The sequence below is a fragment of the Salmo salar genome, chromosome ssa01, assembly GCF_905237065.1.
Source record: "Salmo salar chromosome ssa01, Ssal_v3.1, whole genome shotgun sequence".
NCBI classification, from domain to species: Eukaryota; Metazoa; Chordata; class Actinopteri; order Salmoniformes; family Salmonidae; genus Salmo; species Salmo salar.
In genome coordinates, this window is record NC_059442.1 from 158,036,893 (window position 1) to 158,059,842 (window position 22,950).

A 22,950-nucleotide genomic window follows, 5' to 3' on the forward strand; every position below is an offset into this window, starting at 1 on the left:
CGTGTGTGTGTGTGTGTGCGTGTGGGTGGGTGGGTGTGCATGTGTGTGCGTCCCTCTGGACCCGTTTATACCTTGCACTGTGTCCTGATTTGGTGCACATTAGGATTGTGTCTATATTTTATGTACACAATAAAACAATTGTGATACATTGTATCTGGATAGATAAAGACAGGCTCTGGAGGTTCCACCCCCAGTTGCCATGGGGTACTGTGTGGTCCGGAGGCTCAACACCCCATTGCCATGGGGTACTGTCTGGTCCGCAAGCTCAACCCCTTGTTGCGATGGGATAATGTGTGGTCCGGAAGCTCAACCCCCCGTTGCCATGGGGTAATGTGTGGTCTGGAGTCAGGAGCATTACCACTGCACCAGACTCCTTCAAATGGTTCCTGTCCCCATCTGTCCTCCATGGTTCCTGTCCCCATATGTCCTCAAAAAAAATCCAAGATGGCGTAGCAGTCAGGCGTCTTTTGTCTTCGTCTTGTCGTGTCCCATGTATACAGTTGAAGTCGGAAGTTTACATACACTTAGGTTGGAGTCATTAAAATTGTTTTTCAACCACTCCACAAATTTCTTGTCAACAAACTATAGTTTTGGCAAGTCAGGTTAGGACATCTACTTTGTTATTGACACAAGTCATTTTTCCAACAATTGTTTACGGAAAGATTATTTCACTTATAATTCACTGTATCACAATTCCAGTGGGTCAGAAGTTCACATACACTAAGTCGAATGTGCCTTTAACCAACTTGGAAAATTCCAGAAAGTGATGTCATGGCTTTAGAAGCTTCTGGTAGGCAAATTGACATCATTTGAGTCAGTTGGAGGTGTACCTGTGGATGTATTTCAAGGCCTACCTTCAAACTCAGTGCCTCTTTGCTTGACATCATGGGAAAATCAAAAGAAATAAGCCAAGACCTCAGAAAAAAATTGTAGACCTCCACAAGTCTGGTTCATCCTTGGAAGAAATTTCCAAACGCCTGAAGGTACCACGTTCATCTGTACAAACAATAGTATGCAAGTATAAACACCATGGGACCACGCATGCCGGCCCTTACTTTCATTGCGCCCCGGGGTGTGTTCGGAGAAAACCCTCTGACTTGCGCGTGCGTTAGACTCCTTGGTCCGTGTTCAAAGATGGGTCGGGTGGGTTGCCGACGTCGCCGCTGACCCCTGGCGCCAGTTTATGTGAGCCGATCCCTGCCCTGGCGATGCAACGTGGTCGGGTGCGCACTGAGGATAGTCCGACCCGGTTGACAGTCACGCCGGGGGCAAGGGGCGTGACGCAGCGGGTACTAAGTCCTCGGCCCTGGGAAGCGGCGAGTACGGAGCAGGGGCGCTGTAAAGCTCATGGCTGGAACCGGTAGCCACCTTCGCCCCAAGCCCTTCCAAGCCGACCCAGAGCCGGTCACGGCGTACCACCGACGGAGGAAATGTGCCTGGCAGGGGCCGAGCCCGACTGGGGGTCAGTCCCACAAGGGGATCCGACCACACCGGAACAGCCGACCCTGACCCGCCGAGTTGAATCCTCCAGGCAGACTGCGCGGACCCCACCCACTTACCTCTCAACGGTTTCACGCCCTCTTGAACTCTCTCTTCAAAGTTCTTTTCAACTTTCCCTTATGGTACTTGTCGACTATTGGTCTCGTGCCGGTATTTAGCCTTAGATGGAGTTTACCACCCGCTTTGGGCTCCATCCCAAGCAACCCGACTCCGAGAAGACCGGACCCCGGCACACCGTCCACGGGCTGAGCCTCGATCAGAAGGACTCAGGCCCCCGATCGACACCGGGCAAAGCGGTCTTCTATACGCCACATTTCCTGTGCCCGCTGGCCGGACAGGGATTCGGCGCTGGGCCCTTCCCTCTTCGCTACTGAGGGAATCCTGGTTAGTTTTGTTTCCTCCGCTTTGTAATATGCTTAAATTCAGCGGGTTGCCTCGTCTGATCTGAGGTCGTAGTCGAAGTGAATGGAGTGTGGCCGGGCGCTCGGGCTCACCTTCTCAATCCGGTTCAGGACGGCGGTCGGAGCTCCGTGGCCCAAACCTAACCCCGAGCGCTACCCTGAGAACCTCATGCGTAACGCGGGCAGCACGGAATGACAGAGTCCACCGGCAGCCGCGCCCAACCATGCGGGGAAAGTGGGCGCCTCCCGCTGAGGCGGGAAGGGAAAGGAAGGCCGCACGGGGGAGAGGAGAGAGAGCCGAGGCCCTTCCTCAACACTCCCACTGAGCCGTCCTGCTCTGCACTTAGGAGGACGAAGGCGGCCTGCGACTGCCCCAGCCGCGGAAACCTGGAGGTTGTGATGGATGGCAAAGCGACCCTCAGACAGACGTAGGAGGAACCTGAGGCCGCAAAGTGCGTTCGAAGTGTCGATGATCAATGTGTCCTGCAAATCACATTAGTTCTCGCAGCTAGCTGCGTTCTTCATCGACGTACGGGCCGAGTGATCCACCGCTAACAGTTGTACTCTTGTTTTTTGTTGTACGCAGAGGCTAGTGGCTAGGCAGAGTTGGGAAGTTTGCCCTCCTTTCCCCCGCCCGCCCTTCGCCAGAGCAAGAGGTCACAGTTCACAGACAAATAGGTTTAAGGTTAGGGGGGCCTCCGGGTGCTCCGCCACCGCTGTCGCCGAAGCGCCGGGAGGGCTGGGGAGGCATTAATCCCCCGCCTGTGCCGGGGCGCAGAGCGGTTGACTAGGTTCCCAGTGCCGCGTGAGGATACTGGGGAATACTCAAGCCGCTTAAAAATGGGAGACCATGTCGGGAAGTCCCGGTCCCCTTCGGTAGTGGCTGACTCACCCGCCCATAGGTGCGCCATGTGGCCGTGGCTAACGGGGAAAGGGGATGAGCAGAGTTTGGTTTCTGGAGCACAGCCCCATGTTGGCGGTTGGCAACCCATTAAATGATCCTTCCACAGGTTCACCTATGGAAACCTTGTTACGACTTTTACTTCCTCTAGATAGTCAAGTTTGATCGTCTTCTCGGCGCTCCGCCAGGGCCATGACCGACCTCGGCGGGGCCAATCCAAGGACCTCACTAAACCATCCAATCGGTAGTAGTGACGGGCGGTGTGTACAAAGGGCAGGGACTTAATCAACGCGAGCTTATGAACCGCGCTTACTGGGAATTCCTCGTTCATGGGAAATAATTGCAATCCCCAATCCCTATCACGAGAGGGGTTCAGCGGGTCACCCACGCCTCTTGGCGAAGGGTAGACACACGCTGATCCGCTCAGTGTGGCGCGCGTGCAGCCCCGGACATCTAAGGGCATCACAGACCTGTTATTGCTTAATCTCGTGTGGCTAAACGCCACTTGTCCCTCTAAGAAGTTGGACGCCGACCACTCGGGGCCGCATAACTAGTTAGCATGCCGAAGTCTCGTTCGTTATCGGAATTAACCTGACAAATCGCTCCACCAACTAAGAACGGCCATGCACCACCACCCACAGAATCGAGAAAGAGCTATCAATCTGTCAATCCTTTCCGTGTTACTTCCAGAAAATCCCTCTCACTGAACATCGTCACTGGGGATCGTCTAGTGCCATTAAATACAGCCAACCTGCTGGTCATGAGAGCCGCAAACCTACGTCTGTCAGAGCAAGTTGCTCGGACCTCCAGTCTGCTGAGAACCGAAGGAATAGCTTGAGCACTTAACTCGACAAACCACCTTAACTCTGCAGCGCTGAGCACCTCGTCTCTGCAGTGCCTGCGAAATTGTGCTCTGTACTTTGCCTGGGCCTGCCGGGAATCACGATCCATCTTTGCCAAGTAGAGTAACACCAATCTAATTGCACTGGCTTCAGCCCGCAGACTTTTCGGCTTAAATAAAATAAGATATTTCAGGAAACTTCGAACATCGGCACGGTACATTTTTAATGTGGATGGGGCTAAACCACGGTCTTCAACTTGGCTATACCACCCAGAAACACGTCTGTAATTATCCAGGGAACACAGTCCTTCATGGGCCTTGCCCTCTGACATAACAATTCATTTCAATGAAGAGTTTTTACCCAGAATAAAGTGCTCATATTCAGTCAAAATTGCATTCCCCTCACCCTTAATGCTGGATGACTCACTCTCGCTGTTTGATGAAGTCTCCCCGACGCAGACTTGCTCCATCGGTTCCAAACGTGGTTCACTGGGCTGCCCTGATTCGGCCTGCTCTCTTGCGGTAGAATACTGGCTAGTTAGCAGAGCTTGCTTCCATTTGATAGTCCCATACTTAAGAGAATGGGCGGACTTTAAATGTTTGTCTATCCGCACAATATTCTGCTTGGAACAGAGCCCACAATCACGTTTTTTCTTGCTCTTCATAGCTTCTTTTTCCTGCCTTCCCGCGCTTCCCTTTGTTTACTCCAACGGCCGCCAACGAACTAACCCTAACAAGGGCTTAATGAGCCCCAGGTGTGGGCCAAGGTGGGGCTAATTGGGCTCGGGCGCCACCTGGGATTAACTGCTGGGTTTTTTTCTCTTAAAGGCACAGCTTCAAGCTAACCTTATAGCCCAAAGGACCAAAGGACCAAAGGCACACATGCCCAGGCCCAAATGAGACTAAAGACCCAGCGCTGCCCTGGAGTGAGCTTTGCTGAAAAACGCAAAAAAAAAAGTCCATAATTCTCAGAAATCGCACTATGTTCAACTTTCGCTCCAGAGACTATGTCCAGCTGTGATTGAACGGGTTACCAGGTGGTGATGGGGGAAATGGCTCCAGGGGCCATCCCTCACCCAGAAGATGCGTTCCATCTCATAGAGATTAACATACTTTGGTGCGAAAAGTGCAAATCAATCGCAGAACAACAGCAAAGGACCTTGTGAAGATGCTGGAGGAAAAAGGTACAAAAGTATCTATATCCACAGTAAAACGAGTCCTATATCGACATAACCTGAAAGGCTGTTCAGCAAGGAAGAAGCCACTGCTCCAAAACCGCCATAAAAAAAGCCAGACTATGGTTTGCAACTGTACATGGGGACAAAGGTCGTACCTTTTTGAGAAATGTCCTCTGGTCTGATGAAACAAAAATAGAACTGCTTGGCCATAATGACCATCGTTATGTTTGGAGGAAAAAGGGGGAAGCTTGCAAGCCGAAGAACACCATCCCAACTATGAATCAAGGTGGTTGCAGCATCATGTTGTGGGGGTGCTTTGCTGCAGGAGGGACAGGTTCACTTCACTTCATGTGGATATATTGAAGCAACATCTCAAGACATCAGTCAGGAAGTTAAAGCATTGTCACAAATGTTTTTTCCAAATGGACAATGACCCCAAGCATACTTCCAAAGTTGTGGCCAAATGGCTTAAGGACAACAAAGTCAAGGTATTGGAGTGGCCATCACAAAGCCCTTATCTCAATGTTATAGAACATTTGCTGCAGAACTGAAAAAGTGTGTGCGAGCAAGGAAGCCTACTAACCTGACTCAGTTATTCCAGCTCTGTCAGGAGGAATGGGCCAAAATTCACCCAACTTATTGTGGGAAGCTTGTGGAATGCTACCTGAAACGTTTGACTCAAGTTAAACAATTTAAAGGCTATGTTACCAAATACTAATTGAGTGTATGTAAACTTTTGACCCACTGGGAATATGATGAAAGAAATAAAAGCTGAAATAAATCATTCTCTCCACTATTATTCTGACATTTCACATTCTTAAAATTAAGTGGCGATCCTAACTGACCTAAGACAGGGAATTGTGGATTAAATGTCAGGAATTGTGAAAACCTGAGTTTAAATGTAGTTGGCTAAGGTGTATGTAAACTTACCACTTCAACTGTATATCTTTATATATATATATTTTTATATCTTTTTTCTTTGCATATATTTTTTATATTTTTCTTAACCCCAACTTCAACATACTCTCCTGCAAACCGCCTCACCCAATGTGGTATGGATCTGCTATTTTCTTTACTTTAGAACGGGAACCCCCAAGAGCAGCTAGCCAGCTAACTAGCTACTAGCTAGTGGTCAGCTAGCCACTGCTAGTGGTCATCAGCTAACCTTTAGCCCGGACAACTCCTGCCAGTCTACACAGTGCGATTCAACTCAGAGCATATTGGACTTCTTTTTCTCCATATCCCCGGATTCCTACTGCAAGCTCTGAATCTCTTCATCTAGATCATCGCAGCTAGCTAGCTGCTATCCGATTGGCTTCTCCTGGCTAACGTCTCTGTCCCGAAGCAAGTACCAATTAGCCTGGAGCTAGCCTATGCTAGGCCCATCTCCCAGCTAGATGAAGAGGTCCATTAGCCACTCCTTGGGCTACAATACCTATTTTGCCAGTTGGCCTGGACCCCTTTTATTGCCGATACGGAGCCCCGCGGACCATCACGACTGGACTACCGACGTTTTCAATAGACTCCTCTGTCCCCTGAATGCCCATCTGTTAGCCTGCTAGACACAGCCCGCTAGCTGTCAAGAGCATACCGGACTGTTAGCTGTTAGCTGAAGAGGTCCATCAGCCAATTTCTTGGGCTACTATACCTATTTTGACAATTGGCTTGGAACCTTTTACTACACGGACCCCTGCTGACCAATAACAACTGGTTTGGTGATGTAACCGCACGAGGGGGCAACAACAGACTTCTTCCGTCGCGACGTCCCTCTAAGGCCCTTCTGCTAGCATGCTAGCCCCGACATCCTACCATACCTTTGTCTGTACATTATGCATTGAATCTATTCTACCGCACCCAGAAACCTGCTCCTTTTACTCTCTGTTCCAAACATACTAGACAACCAGTTCTTATAGCCTTTAGCCGTACCCTTATCCTACTCCTCCTCTGCTCCTCTGGTGATGTAGAGGTTAATCCAGGCCCTGCGGTGCCTAGCTCCACTCCCATTTCCCAGGCGCTCTCATTTGTTGACTTCTGTAACCGTAAAAGCCTTGGTTTCGTGCATGTTAACATTAGAAGCCTCCTCCCTAAGTTTGTTTTATTCACTGCTTTAGCACACTCTGCCAACCCGGATGTCCTAGCCGTGTCTGAATCCTGGCTTAGGAAGACCACCAAAACCCCTGAAATTTTCATCCCTAACTATAATATTTTCTGACAAGATAGAACTGCCAAAGGGGGCGGAGTTGCAATCTACTGCAGAGATAGCCTGCAGAGTTCTGTCTTACTATCCAGGTCTGTGCCCAAAAAATTTGAGCTTCTACTTTTAAAAATCCACCTTTCCAGAAACAAGTCTCTCACCATTGCCGCTTGCTATAGACCACACTCTGCCCCCAGCTGTGCCCTGGACACCATATGTGAACTGATTTCCCCCATCTATCTTCAGAGCTCGTGCTGCTAGGTGACCTAAACTGGGACATGCTCAACACCCCAGCCATCCTATAATCTAAGCTTGATGCTCTCAATCTCACACAAATGATCAATGAACCCACCAGGTACAACCCCAAATCCATAAATACAGCCACACTTATAGATATCATCCTAACCAACCTGCCATCCAAATACACCTCTGATGTCTTCAACCAGGATTTCAGAAATCACTGTCTCATTGCTTGTGTCCGTAATGGGTCTGCGGTCAAATGACCACCCCTCATCACTGTGAAACGCTCCCTAAAACACTTCTGTGAGCAGGCCATTCTAATCAACCTGGCCCAGGTATCCTGGAAGGATATTGATCTCATTCCGTCAGTAGAAGATGCCTGGTTATTCTTTAAAAGTGTTTTCCTTACAATCTTAAATAAGCATGCCCCATAAAAAAAATGGAACCAGGAACAGATATAGCCCGTGGTTCACTCCAGACCTGACTGCCCTTGACCAGCAGAAAAACATCCTGTGGCGTACTGCATTAGCATCGAATAGCCCCGCAATATGCAACTTTTCAGGGAAGTTAGGAACCAATATACAGTACACAGGCAGTTAGGAAAGCAAAAGCTAGCTTTCTCAAACAAAAATGTGCGTCCTGCAGCACAAACACAAAAAAGTTCTGGGACACTGTAAAGTCCATGGAGAATAAGAGCACCTCCTCCCATCTGCCCACTGCATTGAGGCTAGGAAACACTGTCACCACCAATAAATCCATGATAATTGAGAATTTCAATAAGTATTTTTCTACGGCTGGCCATGCTTTTCACCTGGCCACCCCTACCCTTATCAACAGCCCTGCACCCCCAACAGCAAAATGCCCAAACCTCCCCATTTCTCCTTCACCCAAATCTAGTCTGTTCAACCTCTCTTTCGTATCGTCTGAGATCCCCAAAGATTGGAAAGCTGCAGCGGTCATCCCCCATCCTACCCTGCCTTTCTAAGGTCTTTGAAAGCCACGTTAACAAACAGATCACTGACCATTTCTAATCCCACCACACCTTCTCCGCTATGCAATCTGGTTTTCGAGCTGGTCATGGGTGTACCTCAGCCACGCTCAAGGTCGTAAATAATGTCATAACCTCCATCGATAAGCGACAATACTGTGCAGCCGTCTACATAGACCTGGCCAAGGCTTTCAACTCTGTCAATCACCACATTCTTATCGGCAGACTCAACAGCCTTGGTTTCTCAAATGACTGCCTCGCCTGGTTCACCAACTACTTCTCAGACAGAGTTCAGTGTGTCAAATCAGAGGGCATGTTGTCCACACCTCTGGCAGTCTCTATAGGGGTGCCACAGGGTTCAATTATCAGGCCGACTCTTTTCTCTGTATACATCAATGATGTCGCTCTTGCTGCTGGTGATTATCTGATCCACCTCTACGCAGATGATACCATTCTGTATACCTCTGGCCCTTCTTTGGACATTGTGTTAATTAACCTCCAGACCAGCTTCAATGCCATACAACTCTCCTTCCGTGGCCTCCAACTGCTCTTAAATGCAGTAAAATTAAATGCATGCTCTTCAACCGATCGCTACCAGCACCTGCCCGCCCGTCCAGCATTACTACTCTGGACGGTTCTGACTTAGAATATATGGACATCTACAAATACCTAGGTGTCTGGTTAGACAGTAAACTCTCTTTCCAGACTCACATTAAGCATCTCCAATCCAAAATTAAATCTAGAATCGGCTTCCGATTTCGCAACAAAGCATCCTTCATTCAAGCTGCCAAACATACCCTCGTTAAACTGACTATTCTACCGATCCTTGACTTCGGTGATGTCATTTACAAAATAGCCTCCAACACTCTACTCAGCAAATTGGATGCAGTCTATCACAGTGCCATCCGTTTTGTCACCAAAGCCCCATATACTACCTACCGCTGCGAGATGTATGTCCTCGTTGGCTGGCCCTCGCTTCATATTCGTCGCCAAACCCACTGGCTCAAGGTCATCTATAAGTCTTTGCGAGGTAAAGCCCCGCCTAATCTCAGCTCACTGGTCACCATAGCAGCACCCACCCGTAGCACGTGCTCCAGCAGGTATATTTCACTGGTCATCCCCAAAGCCAATTCCTGCTTTGGCCACCTTTCCTTCCAGTTCTCTGCTGCCAATGACTGGAATGAATTGCAAAAATCACTGAATCTGGAGACTCATATCTCCTTCACTAACTTTAAGCACCAGCTGTCAGAGCAGCTCACAGATCACTGCACCTGTACATAGCCCATCTGTAAATAGCCCATCCAACTACCTCAACCCCATTCTGTTATTTATTTTTTTGCTCCTTTGCATCCCAGTATCTCTACTTGCACATTCATCTTCTGCACATCTATCACTCCATTACTAAATTGTAATTATTTCGCCACTATGGCCTATTTATTGCCTTACCTCCCTTATCTTACCTAATTTGCACAAACTGTATATAGACTTTTTTCTATTGTGTTATTGTTATGTTTGTTTATCCCATGTGTAACTCTGTGTTGTTGTTTGTGTTGCACTGCTTTGCTTATCTTGGCCAGGTCGCAGTTGTAAATGAGAAATTGTTCTCAACTAGCCTACCTGGTTAAATAAAGGTGAAACAAAAAATATAAAAATAATTTTGTCAAGAGGGTGATCCTGTGCCAATAAACAACTCAGACTGCCTTTGAGAGTTTTCCTTAAAGCATAATTTCAAGGAAGGTGTCTGAAGGGAATTACATTCAAATCAACCTGTCAACCTGCTTTATAATCTTACAGATGAAACAGTTTCCTTTTACACAAAAAAACACAACTATGGCTTCTGATTACAGTATTGTCCTAATCAGTGAAAACCTGCTGGAAGGTTAGATTGGGAGATTTAGGCCTACAGTAGAAAAAAAAGAAGAAAAACAGAAAACATGGAAGCTAAGACCGAAAGAATGAAGAAAAGACAAAAATAAAGAAATAGGAGAGAAGGTAGGAGAGGTGGGTAGCTTGGTAGAGAAAGTTAGAGATCGTGAGTGAGAGAGTGTGTGGGAGACATACTGTATACCGCTTGGTTCAGGCAGGGGGGAGTTGCAGAACTCAGCCGGTTTCTCCTGGGGGAGAATGTTCACAGCTATATTCACACAACTCAGAGGGAAGATTTAGAGATGGCTTTGTTTGTCTTGGGCTACCTCCCCCTCGCCACGATAATAGTTCTGTCAATATGGGAGAAGAAGAAGCTTGGAGAGGTTTTAGCAGATATTCTGTACAGGTGTGTTGTGATTGGGGTAGTATATTTGGATCATGTTGTTTTTATTTATTACTTTCATTTTTTATTTTTATTTTATTAATGAGTTAGGGTTTTATTCAATGTAACCATCAGATATTATATTTTAAAGTAATAATAAAAACCCAGTCTAGTGTATTCAGTTTAGTACAAACAGTCTAGTGTATTCAGTCTAGTACAAACAGTCTAGTGTATTCAGTCTAGTACAAACAGTCTAGTAAAATCAGTCTAGTACAAACAGTCTAGTAAAATCAGTCTAGTACAAACAGTCTAGTAAAATCAGTCTAGTACACTCAGTCTAGGAAAATCAGTCTAGTACAGTCAGTCTAGTAAAATCAGTCTAGTACACTCAGTCTAGTAAAATCAGTCTAGTACAGTAAACCAGATGTTTAATCTCTTGAATAAACGTCTCTCTTCCCTCTTATTTTTTGATTTTTATTTAAGCTTTATTTAACTAGGCAAATCAGTTAAGAACAAATTCTTATTTACAATGACGGCCTACCAAAAGCCAAAAGGCCTCCTGCGGGGCTGGGATTAAAAAATTAAAATAAGAATATAAATGTAGGACAAAACACACATGACGACAAGAGAGACAACACAACACTACATAAAGAGATACCTAAGACAACAACATAGCAAGGGAACAACACAGCATGGTACAAACTTCAATGGGCACAGAATTTTACATTTTAGTAGACGCTCTTATCCAGAGAGACTTACAGTAGTGAATACATTTCATACATTTTTTTTCTTTTTCCCCCCCCGTGGGAATCGAACCCACAACCCTGGCGTTGCAAACACCATGCTCTACCAACTGAGCCACAGGGGACTACAACACAAAGGGAAAGAAGGTAGAGACAACAATACATCACGCAAAGCAGCCACAACTGTCAATAAGTGTCCATGATTGAGTCTTTGAATGAAGAGATTGAGATATCCTTCTGCGTAGATTTTACTCTTCCTCTGTTTCTTCTTCTTCCTCCTAACCGCTCTTTCAATAATCTGCTCTTTGCTGTTTAATCTCTCTCTTCTCTTCTCCCTCCATCTCTTTACCATTCTGTTTAAGCCATCCCGATGCAGTCGCCTCAACCCTCCCCTCCCACTCCTCTACCCCTTCCAAGAGTTTGTCCCTCATTATCCGACGATCCAATCCCTTATACACCCCCTACTAGCCCCCCCCCCCCACCAGCATGGTGTCATCACTACCGTACTGTACTATAAAGTAGAATCATTCATGGACACCACTGCTGCTAGCTAGATAGATAGATACAGTAGATACAGTGCCTTGTAAAAGTATTCACCCCCTTGGCGTTTTTCCTATTTTGCTGCATTACAACCTGTAATTTAAATGAATTTGTATTTGTATTTCATGTAATGGACATACACAAAATAGTCAAAATGAGTGAAGTGAAAATAAAAAAATTACTTGTTTCAAATAATGATAAAAAATTAAAAACGGAAGCCCCTAAATAAGATCTGGTGCAACCAATTGCCTTCAGAAGTCACATAATTAGTTAAATAAAATCCACCTGTATTCAATTTGTGTCACATGATCTGAGTATATATATATAGACCTGTTTTGAAAGGCCCCAGAGTCTGCAACACCACTAAGCAAGGGGCACCACCAAGCAAGCATTTTTTAAAACATTTTAGTCATTTAGCAGACGTTCTTATCCAGAGCGACTTACAGTAGTGAATGCATACATTTCATAATTTTTTTTCCCCCGTACTGGTCCCCCGTGGGAATCAAACCCACAACCCTGGCGTTGCAAAAACCATGCTCTACCAACTGAGCCACACAGGACCGCGGCTCCATGGGACCGCGGCACTATGAAGACCAAGGAGCTCTCCTAACAGGTCAGGGACAAAGTTGTGGAGAAGTACAGATCAGGGTTGGGTTATAAAAAACTATCAGAAACTTTGAACATCCATGGAGCACCATTAAATCCTTTATTAAAATATGAAAAGAATATGGCACCACAACAAACCTGCCAAGAGAGGGCCGCCCACCAAAACTCATAGGCCAGGCAAAGAGGGCATTAATCAGAGAGGCAACAAACGGACCAAAGATAACGCCACAGCGGAGATTGGAGTATCTGTCCATAGGACCACTTTAAGGCCGCTTTATGGAAGAGTGGCCAGAAAAACATAAACAAACATGTTTGGTGTTCGCCAAAAGGCATGTGGGAGACTCCCCAAACATATGGAAGAAGGTACTGGTCAGATGAGACTAAAATTGAGCTTTTTGGCCATCAAAGAAAACACTATGTCTGGCGCAAACTCAACACCTCTCATCACCCTGAGAATACCATCCCCACAGTGAAGCATGGTGGTGGCAGCATCATGCTGTGGGGATGTTTATCATTGGCAGGGACTGGGAAACTGGTCAGAATTGAAGGATTCTGATGGATGGCGCTAAATACAGGGATATTCTTGAGGGAAACCTGTTTGTCTTCCAGAGATTTGAGACTGGGACAGAGGTTCACCTTCCAGCAGGACAATGACCCTAAGCATACTGCTAAAGCAACACTCGAGTGGTTTAAGGGGAAACATTTAAATGTCATGGAATGGCCTAGTCAAAGTCCAGACCGCAATCCAATTGAGAATCTGTGTTATGACTTAAAGATTGTTGTATACCAGTGGATCCATCCAACTTGAATGACATGGAGCAGTTTTGCCTTGAAGAATGGACAAAAATCCCAGTGGCTAGATGTGCCAAGCTTAGAGACATACCCCAAGAGACTTGCAGCTGTAATTGCTGCAAAAGGTGGCTCTACAAAGTATTGATTTTTTTTTTGGTCTTATTTCTTGTTTGTTTCACAAGAAAAAATATTTTGCATCTTCAAAGTGGTAGGCATGTTGTGTAAATGAAATGATACAACCCCCCCAAAATCAATTTTAATTTATTGTAATTAGGTTGCCAAGGGGGGTGAATACTTCTGCAAGTCACTGTATAATGGGATGTGAGACACTCCCTCTTTGTTACAGAGACGCAGGACAGAGCCAACAGGTGATCAAATCAAATCACATTTTATCACATACCCATGGTTAGCAGATGTTAATGATCACATACCCATGGTTAGCAGATGTTAATGGTCACATACCCATGGTTAGCAGATGTTAATGGTCACATACCCATGGTTAGCAGATGTTAATGGTCACATACACATGGTTAGCAGATGTTAATGGTCACATACACATGGTTAGCAGATGTTAATGGTCACATACCCATGGTTAGCAGATGTTAATGGTCACATACCCATGGTTAGCAGATGTTAATGGTCACATACACATGGTTAGCAGATGTTAATGCGAGTGTAGCGAAATGCTTGAGCTTCTAGTTCCGACCATGCAGTAATATCTAACAAGTAATCTAACAATTTCACAACAACTACCTTATACAGAATATGTACATATAAATATATGGATGACCGATGGCCGAACGGTATAGGCAAGAAGCAGTAGATGGTATAGTGTACAGTATATACATATGAGATGAGTAATGTAGGGTATGTAAACATTATATAAAGTGGCATTGTTTAAAGTGACTAGTGATACATTTATTACATCCAATTTTTTATTATTAAGTGGCTAGAGATTTGAGTCAGTATGTTGGCAGCAGCCACTCAATGTTAGTGATGGCTGTTTAACAGTCTGATGGCCTTGAGATAGAAGCTGTTTTTCAGTCTCTCGGTTCCAGCTTTGATGCACCTGTACTGACCTCACCTTATGGATGATAGCAGGGTGAACAGGCAGTGGCTCGGGTGGTTGTTGTCCTTGATGATCTTTTTGGCCTTCCTGTTGACATTGGGTGGTGTAGGTGTCCTGGAGGGCAGGTAGTTTGTCACCGGTGATGCGTTGTGCAGACCTATGTTTTTCCTGGCCCCACCATCTGACCAGGGGAAAATTCTGAACCCAGATGATTTTCTTGGTCTGGCCACAGCCAAGAGGGGGGCCGTAGTAACGATGGCATTATGTGCCTGAGTTTAGTGTGGGAAGCTACAGTAGTGTGACACTGCCATTGGCTTACGCCTCATTATAACAGGAAGTTATTGACTCTGCTTAACAGACAATAAATTAGTCAAATCCATGTGTTGTGAGGATTTAGGAACTAATCAGTGACTGACTGGAGCATAAACTGGTGTCATTGGTGTCAGTGATAAAGAGGTGAGAGATTATGAGGTGGGATACAGTCAGAGATACACCATTTGTGAGTCAGATCTTGACATTGACATCACAGAGCCACCTGTTGCATGGGAAAGAGTTTACAGGGACAGGAGAAGTTCATTTCCTGGGAAGTTCATGTCAGCAGGAAAAACTCAGGGCCCTAACTATAATAGTATTGAATCAAAGTAACAGTAACAAGTAAAATTACAGAAAGTATCTTTATGTCTACGAGATAATATCCTTCTCCTCACTGAGTCATAGTCATCACTCTACTCCAACATGATCCTGAGTCCCCTCTGTTCACCAAACTAACACTCACCATCACATAACTGTTGCTCTGCTCCGTGCGTCTTCGCTCTTCACCATGGAAGGAGGCGGGCGGCGGGCGGCAGGGGAGAGGGTTGGTGGGAGGGGGGTTGGAGTCTGTCCCTGGGAGACAGATGGCATAGGGCTCCTATATGTGCCAGGCTGTGGAAGGTTCTGGAAGCGCTCCACGTGCTGGATAGCCGGTAACTGGTGCCCGGGGCGATCGTGGGCGTCACTCTGCTCCGCAGCTCCACAGTACAGTTCCTCAGGCGCAGGAGCCCTGCTTCCCCCGCCCCATCTGTTCCCCAAGTGTGTCCACACACACACACACACACACACACACACACACACACACACACACACACACATGAACATACCCATGCACACACACGCATGCACACACACACACGTCAAAGACCGCTCCCCACTAATAAACAAGACAGTGCTGAGTTCAGTCACAGTGCAGCCGGAATCCCCCCTCCACCACTTCCCTTCTGATGGCATCATATCCCCCACTTGTTTTGTAGCCTTAAACTTTAGTCTAGAAAGCTATCCCCACAGAATAATTTACCCACCAAATTATCATCAGAGAATCCCACTATGACCAGAGCAGCCTAATCCAAATGTCAGGACCGTAATTGGATTGTTGGCATCTGGGTAGTGTTCAGTAGAAATATAACATTTTGAAATCGAGTGAAACGGGAAGGTTCTACCTGAATTTGTCTAATCCATGGTAACAGTCTAGTAAAATGTGTACCCTACTGAACACGACCCTGGACCCAGATTTCAGATGAGCTACTCCTGGATGGATGATATGTAGCATAGGGACTTCCAGTAAATAGGATAGGTGGGTGGGGGGGCTGAAACTGGAGGCTCCAGAGCCCTGATGGAGTCAGAGGAGAAACAGGAAGTCTCCATGTGTTTGGATCTGAACAGCAGACCAGAATGGCCGCCATAAGGCAGACACGTCTGAGGATGACAAGGCTCTATCTGTCACAGTCACAGTGACGATCGTCTCAAGATCATGGGCCAACAAAGGTTTATCAAAATGACATTTTTAGACTGACTCATATTTATGATTATACATATACAAAACAAGATTGTTATATTAAAGACAATGAGACGATAAAACTCATGTTTCAAAATCGGGTCATTGTACTGATTTCTAGTTAGAGATTTCATGACACTTCACAAGAACATTCAAACTGGATAGTGGCATTGAGTTGTACAAATTGTATTTAAAACGTTGCACCCCTTTTTGCCCTCAGATCAGCCTCAATTCGTCGGGCATGGACTCTAGAAGGTGTCAATAGCGTACCACAGGGATGCTGGCCCATGTTGACTCCAAAGCTTCCCACAGTTGTGTCAAGTTGGCTGGATGTCCTTCGGTGGTGGGCCATTCTTGATACACACGGGAAACTGTTGAGCGTGAAAATCCCAGAAGCGTTGCAGTTCTTGGCACACTCAAACTGGTGCACCTGGCACCTACAACCATACCCCGTTCAAAGGCACTTAAATATTTTGTCTTGCCCATTCACCCTCTCTCTGAACGGCACATATACACAATCCATGTCTCAATTGTCTCAAGGCTTAAAAGTCCTTCATTAACATGTCTCCTCCCCCTCATCTACACCGATTGAAGTGGATTTAGCAAGTGACATCAATAAGGGATCATAGCTTTCACATGGTCAGTCTATGTCATGAAAAGAGCAGGTGTTCCTAATGTTTTGTACACTCAGTGTATGAACAGTATGTACATATCTACTTCAATGACCTCGTGCCCCTGCACATCGACTCAGTACTTGTACCCCGTGTGTATAGCCAAGTTACTATTACTCATTGTGTATTCATTCATTGTGTTATTATTTTTCTCTCTGCAATGTTATGAAGGGTTGTAAGTAAGCTTTCACTGTTAGTCTACACCTGTAGTTTACGAAGCATGTGACAAATATGGTTCTGAGCGAGCACTGCTAGTCCGGGTCCTAACGTTGCTGGTCCAGGTCCTAACGTTGCTGGTCCGGGTCCTAACGTTGATGGTCCGGGTCCTAACGTTGCTGGTCCGGGTCCTAACGTTGCTGGTCCGGGTCCTAACGTTGCTGGTCCGGGTCCTAACGTTGCTGGTCTGGGTCCTAACGTTGCTGGTCCGGGTCCTAACGTTGCTGGTGCGGGTCCTAACGTTGCTGTTCCAAGTCCTAACGTTGCTGGTCCGGGTCCTAATGTTGCTGGTCCGGGTCCTAATGTTGCTGGTCCGGGTCCTAACGTTGCTGGTCCGGGTCCTAACGTTGCTGGTCCAAGTCCTAACGTTGCTGGTCCGGGTCCTAATGTTGCTGGTCCGGGTCCTAATGTTGCTGGTCCGGGTCCTAACGTTGCTGGTCCGGGTCCTAACGTTGCTGGTCCAGGTCCTAACATTGCTGGTCCGGGTCCTAACGTTGCTAGTCCGGGTCCTAACGTTGCTGGTCCAGGTCCTAACGTTGCTGGTCCGGGTCCTAATGTTGCTGGTCCGGGTCCTAATGTTGCTGATCCGGGTCCTAACGTTGCCGGTCCGGGTCCTAACGTTGCTGGTCTGGGTCCTAACGTTGCTGGTCCGGGTCCTAAAGTTGCTGGTCCGGGTCCTAACGTTGCTGGTCCGGGTCCTAACGTTGCTGGTCCGGGTCCTAACGTTGCTGGTCCGGGTCCTTACGTTGCTGGTCCGGGTCCTAACGTTGCTGGTCCAGGTCCTAACGTTGCTGGTCCGGGTCCTAATGTTGCTGTTCCGGGTCCTAACATTGCTTTTAGCGCCGTCTGTCTGGCAGTTAGAAAAACATCAGACCTGAAATAAGAACGTTGCAACATGACATTGGACTGCTCACTGAGCTGTGGTCTCCAGGCCTACTGGCAGCATGACATTGGACTGCTCACTGAGCTGTGGTCTCCAGGCCTACTGGCAACATGACATTGGACTGCTCACTGAGCTGTGGTCTCCAGGCCTACTGGCAACATGACATTGGACTGCTCACTGAGCTGTGGTCTCCAGGCCTACTGGCAACATGACATTGGACTGCTCACTGAGCTGTGGTCTCCAGGCCTACTGGCAACATGACATTGGACTGCACACTGAGCTGTGGTCTCCAGGCCTACTGGCAACATGACATTGGACTGCTCACTGAGCTGTGGTCTCCAGGCCTACTGGCAACATGACATTGGACTGCTCACTGAGCTGTGGTCTCCGGGCCTACTGGCAACATGACATTGGACTGCTCACTGAGCTGTGGTCTCCAGGCCTACTGGCAACATGACATTGGACTGCTCACTGAGCTGTGGTCTCCAGGCCTACTGGCAACATGACATTGGACTGCACACTGAGCTGTGGTCTCCAGGCCTACTGGCAACATGACATTGGACTGCTCACTGAGCTGTGGTCTCCAGGCCTACTGGCAACATGACATTGGACTGCTCACTGAGCTGTGGTCTCCAGGCCTACTGGCAACATGACATTGGACTGCACACTGAGCTGTGGTCTCCAGGCCTACTGGCAACATGACATTGGACTGCTCACTGAGCTGTGGTCTCCAGGCCTACTGGCAACATGACATTGGACTGCTCACTGAGCTGTGGTCTCCAGGCCTACTGGCAACATGACATTGGACTGCTCACTGACATTGGACTGCTCACTTTTTCTACTGGCAAAATCTGTCACACTCCAGAAAGTGCACTCCTAAAGGCAAGAAGAAAAATTACTTCCAAGAAGAGATGAGAGCCGAACTGGAATGTGCCACCATGACCAGAATGACCTCACGGCCAATAGAGAGGCCACGGCCAATAGAGAGGTCTCGGCTTTTAGAGAGGTTATGGCCAATAGAGAGGTCTCGGCTTTTAGAGAGGTCACGGCCAATAGATAGGTCTCGGCTTTTAGAGAGGTCACGGGCCAATAGAGAAGTCACAGCCAATAGAGAGGTCACGGCCAATAGAGAGGTCACGGCTATTAGAGAGGTCACGGCCAATAGAGAGGTCTCGGCTATTAGAGAGGTCACAGCCAATAGAGAGGTCACGGCCAATAGAGAGGTCACGGCTATTAGAGAGGTCACGGCCATTAGAGGGGTCACGGCCAATAGAGTGGTCACGGCTATTAGAGAGGTCACAGCCAATAGAGAGATCACGGCCAATAGAGAGGTCACGGCTATTAGAGAGGTCACAGCCATTAGAGGGGTCACGGCCAATAGAGTGATCACGGCTATTAGAGAGGTCACAGCCAATAGAGAGGTCACGGCCAATAGAGAGTTCACGGATATTAGAGAGGTCACGGCCATTAGAGGGGTCACGGCCAATAGAGTGGTCACGGCCAATAGAGAGGTCTCGGCTATTAGAGAGGTCACGGCCATTAGAGAAGTCTCGGCAATTAGAGAGGTCACGGCTATTATAGAGGTCACGGCCATTAGAGAGGTCACGGCGATTAGAGAGGTCTCGGCAATTAGAGAGGTCACGGCTATTATAGAGGTCACAGCCATTAGAGAGGTCACGGCCATTAGAGAGGTCTCGGCTATTAGAGAGGTCACGGCTATTAGAAAGGTCACGACCATTAGAGAGGTCGTATTACACTAGTGATGTAACCTCTCTCCTTCCTTCCTTCCTCTATCATTTCTTTCTGTTTCTTTCTCCTCCTCTCCTCCTCCATCCTATGTCCTCCTTGTGTGCTGTGTTTGTTGTCTTTTACAGGTACGTATAGGCTATAGCCTCTAGTTAAATCAAAAATAAAAACATTAAATGATCTAGGCCTGGGTTGCATACTGTACATTAGGGCACACCGTAGCAAAACATTTCAAAACTTTGTGCAATGGAAAACAAGTGTTTCTTATCAGAAAAGTCCAGATAGAACCTCCTCGTTTGAGCCTGTTTTCATCCATTTCATGCCCAGTGAAAACAACCCAGTTTATTCGCATTTTCCTTGAAATGCCTTAAATGCTGATTTAAAATAACCAAAGGCTTGTTTTAACAGTAATTGTAGATACAACAACGAGTTAGATGAATGAGACACTTTGTACCGTTTCGCTCTGTGAATAACTCTCAGCAACAGATGGCCGAGGGAGAGAGAGAGCAGCAACACGTTTATTTTCTCTGTCCTTGATATCCACACTAATTCTGCCTAATTGGATCCCCGTCATAACCCACATATTCCGGTTGCATTTTGATGTCTGTCCAACAGAAGATATTTTCATCTCTTTGACATCTCCATGACCAGATATCTGAAGGAAGATCCTTAATTGGCATTTGGAATCTTAGTTGTTTCTTGACAATTTTCTACTGAAATATAGAGAATATGCAAGGCAAGGTCATTAGGGACATCATCATCATCATCATCATCATCATCAACGTTGTCATCATCCTTTCCATCATTGTTAACCACCATGGTTACTTCATGTTCAGTCTCCTCTTCATCATAAGCACCGGCATTGTCCTCATGATCATTGTTCCTCAACTCCATCTTCCTCAGCCTTACACAGGAGGTAGCTGGGTAAGGTATGAATTATTCATCCCCCCCTCCTTCAATCCCCCATAACAACTTTCTCAGTAAAAGAAAAGTGCTCACTTTTTTATTGAACGAACACACACACAAAGCCCCCTGCTCTCTCTCTTTACTGTCTCTGCTATCTCTCTCTTTACTGTCTCTTCTCTCTCTCTCTACTGTCTCTGCACTCTCTACTGTCTCTGCTCTCTCTCTCTCTCTTTACTGTCTCTGCTCTCTCTCTCTCTCACTCTACGGTCTCTCCTCTCTCTCTCTTTACTCTCTGCTCTCTCAACTTTCTCTCTCTCTCCACTGTCGCTGCTATCTCTCTACTGTTTCTACTCTACTGTCTCTGCTCTCTCTCTCTCTCTTTAAAGTCTCTGCTCTATCTCTCTCTCTCTCTGTCTTTACTGTCTCTGCTCTCTCTCTCCACTGTCTCTGCTCTCTCTCTCTTCACTGTCTCTGCTCTCTCTCTCTACTCTCTCTCTCTCTCTCTCTCTACTGTCTATGCCCTCTCTCTCTCAATTCAATTCAATTCGCTTTATTGGCATTTGATGAAATCTTGTTTTGCAAGTGGACCCCACACCTCGCTGCCATAAAGTGCAATTGGTTCAATGACATATTCAATTAGTTTTAGCCAAATTTTAATAGGTATTTCAATTTGAATTTGCTTTTTAATGGCGTAGAATGCCCTGCGTGCTTTCTCTCTCAGTTCATTCACTGCCTCATTAAGGTGTCCAGTTGAGCTTATTTTTAAACCTAAGTAATTGTAGTGTGTACAGTACTCTATATATTTTGTACCAATTGAGAACTTTGGTCTAATACCCTGAGATCTGGATCTTCTCTGGAAAATAATTATTTTAGTCTTTTTGGGGTTTACTGCCAGGGCCCAGGTCTGGCAGTACTGCTCTAGCAGGTCCAGGCTCTGCTGTAGGCCAGGTGCTGTGGGTGACAGCAGGCATAGGTCATCTGCGAAGAGTAGGCATTTAACTTCTGAATTGTGGAGACTAACACCAGGGGCTGAGGATTTTTCTAGAATAGTGGCCAATTCGTTAATGTAAATATTGAAGAGTGCAGGGCTCAGATTGCAACCCTGACGAAGGCCCCGCCCCTGGTTGAAGAATTCTGTTCTTTTCTTACCAATTTTAATGCTGCACGTATTGCCAGTATACATTGATTTAATTATGTCATATGTTTTACCCCCTACACCACTTTCAATAACTTTGTAGAACAGTCCTGTATGCCAAATAGAATCAAATGCTTTTTGGAAGTCGATAAAGCAAGCGTATATTTTGGTATTATTTTGGTGGACATGTTTATCTATCAGGGTGTGTAAGGTGTAAATATGATCAGTTGTGCGATGTTTTGGTATAAATCCAATTTGGCTTTTATTCAAGACATTGTGCTTATTAAGGAAGTTTAGAACTCTTACATTGATGATACTACAGAAAACCTTCCCCAGGTTACTGTTCACACAAATGCCTCTGTAGGGTCAAATTTGTCTCCATTCTTAAAGATTGGGGTTATGAGTCCTTGATTCCAGATGTCAGGGAAATAACCTACACTCAGGATCAAATTAAACAGTTTTAATATAGCCAATTAAAATTTTGCACTAGTGAGTTTGAGCATCTCATTTAGGATGCCATCAGGTCCGCATGCTTTTTTAAATTTGAGAGCCTGAAGTTTCTTATAGAGCTCCTGGTCAGTAATTGGGGAGTCCAATGGGTTTTGATTGTCCTTTATAGCTTTTTCTAATCCATTCAACTTCTCATGAATTTGGCGTTGTTCTGCATTTGTGTCAATTTGAACGGTGTTGTAGAGTGTTTTGAAATGGGTTGTCCATATGTCATCATTTTGTATCGCTAATTCCTCTTGTTTAGATTGTTTTAGTTTTTTCCAATTTTGCCAAAAGTTGTTTGTGTTTATGGACTCCTCAATTAGTGTCAGCTGCTTGCTGTTGTACTGTGCTTTTTTGGTTCTGAGTGTACGTTTATAGAGTTTTAAAGTCTCACAGTAATGAAGGCGTAATTCACCATTATTTGGGTCTCTGTGCTCTCTCTCTCTCTCTCTACTGTCTATGCTCTCTCTCTCTCTACTGTCTCTGCTCTCTCTCTCTCCCTCTACTGTCTCTGCACTCTCTCTTTATTGTCTCTGCTCTCTCTCTTTACTGTCTCTGCTATCTCTCTCTTTACTGTCTCTTCTCTCTCTCTACTGTCTCTGCACTCTCTACTGTCTCTGCTCTCTCTCTCTCTCTTTACTGTCTCTGCTCTCAATTCAATTAAATTCAATTCGCTTTATTGGCATGACATAACAATATACATATTGACAAAGCTTATTTTGGATATTTACAATATAAAAATAAATAAAAAATGAGAATCAAATATTGTCAACGGGACAACAGTAACAACAATAACCAAGGGTCAAAATAACCATACATTCAACAATAACAATAATCATAACGTAGAGGA

At 46.0% G+C, this 22,950-nt stretch overlaps 1 non-coding gene across 1 annotated transcript; it reads right to left on the minus strand.

Moving 5' to 3' along the window:
- Positions 1 to 2,313: 2,313 nt before the first annotated feature.
- Positions 2,314 to 2,461, minus strand: LOC123726787 (5.8S ribosomal RNA). Its single transcript, XR_006758932.1, has one exon. It is a non-coding gene; the product is annotated as a 5.8S ribosomal RNA (ribosomal RNA).
- Positions 2,462 to 22,950: the final 20,489 nt, after the last annotated feature.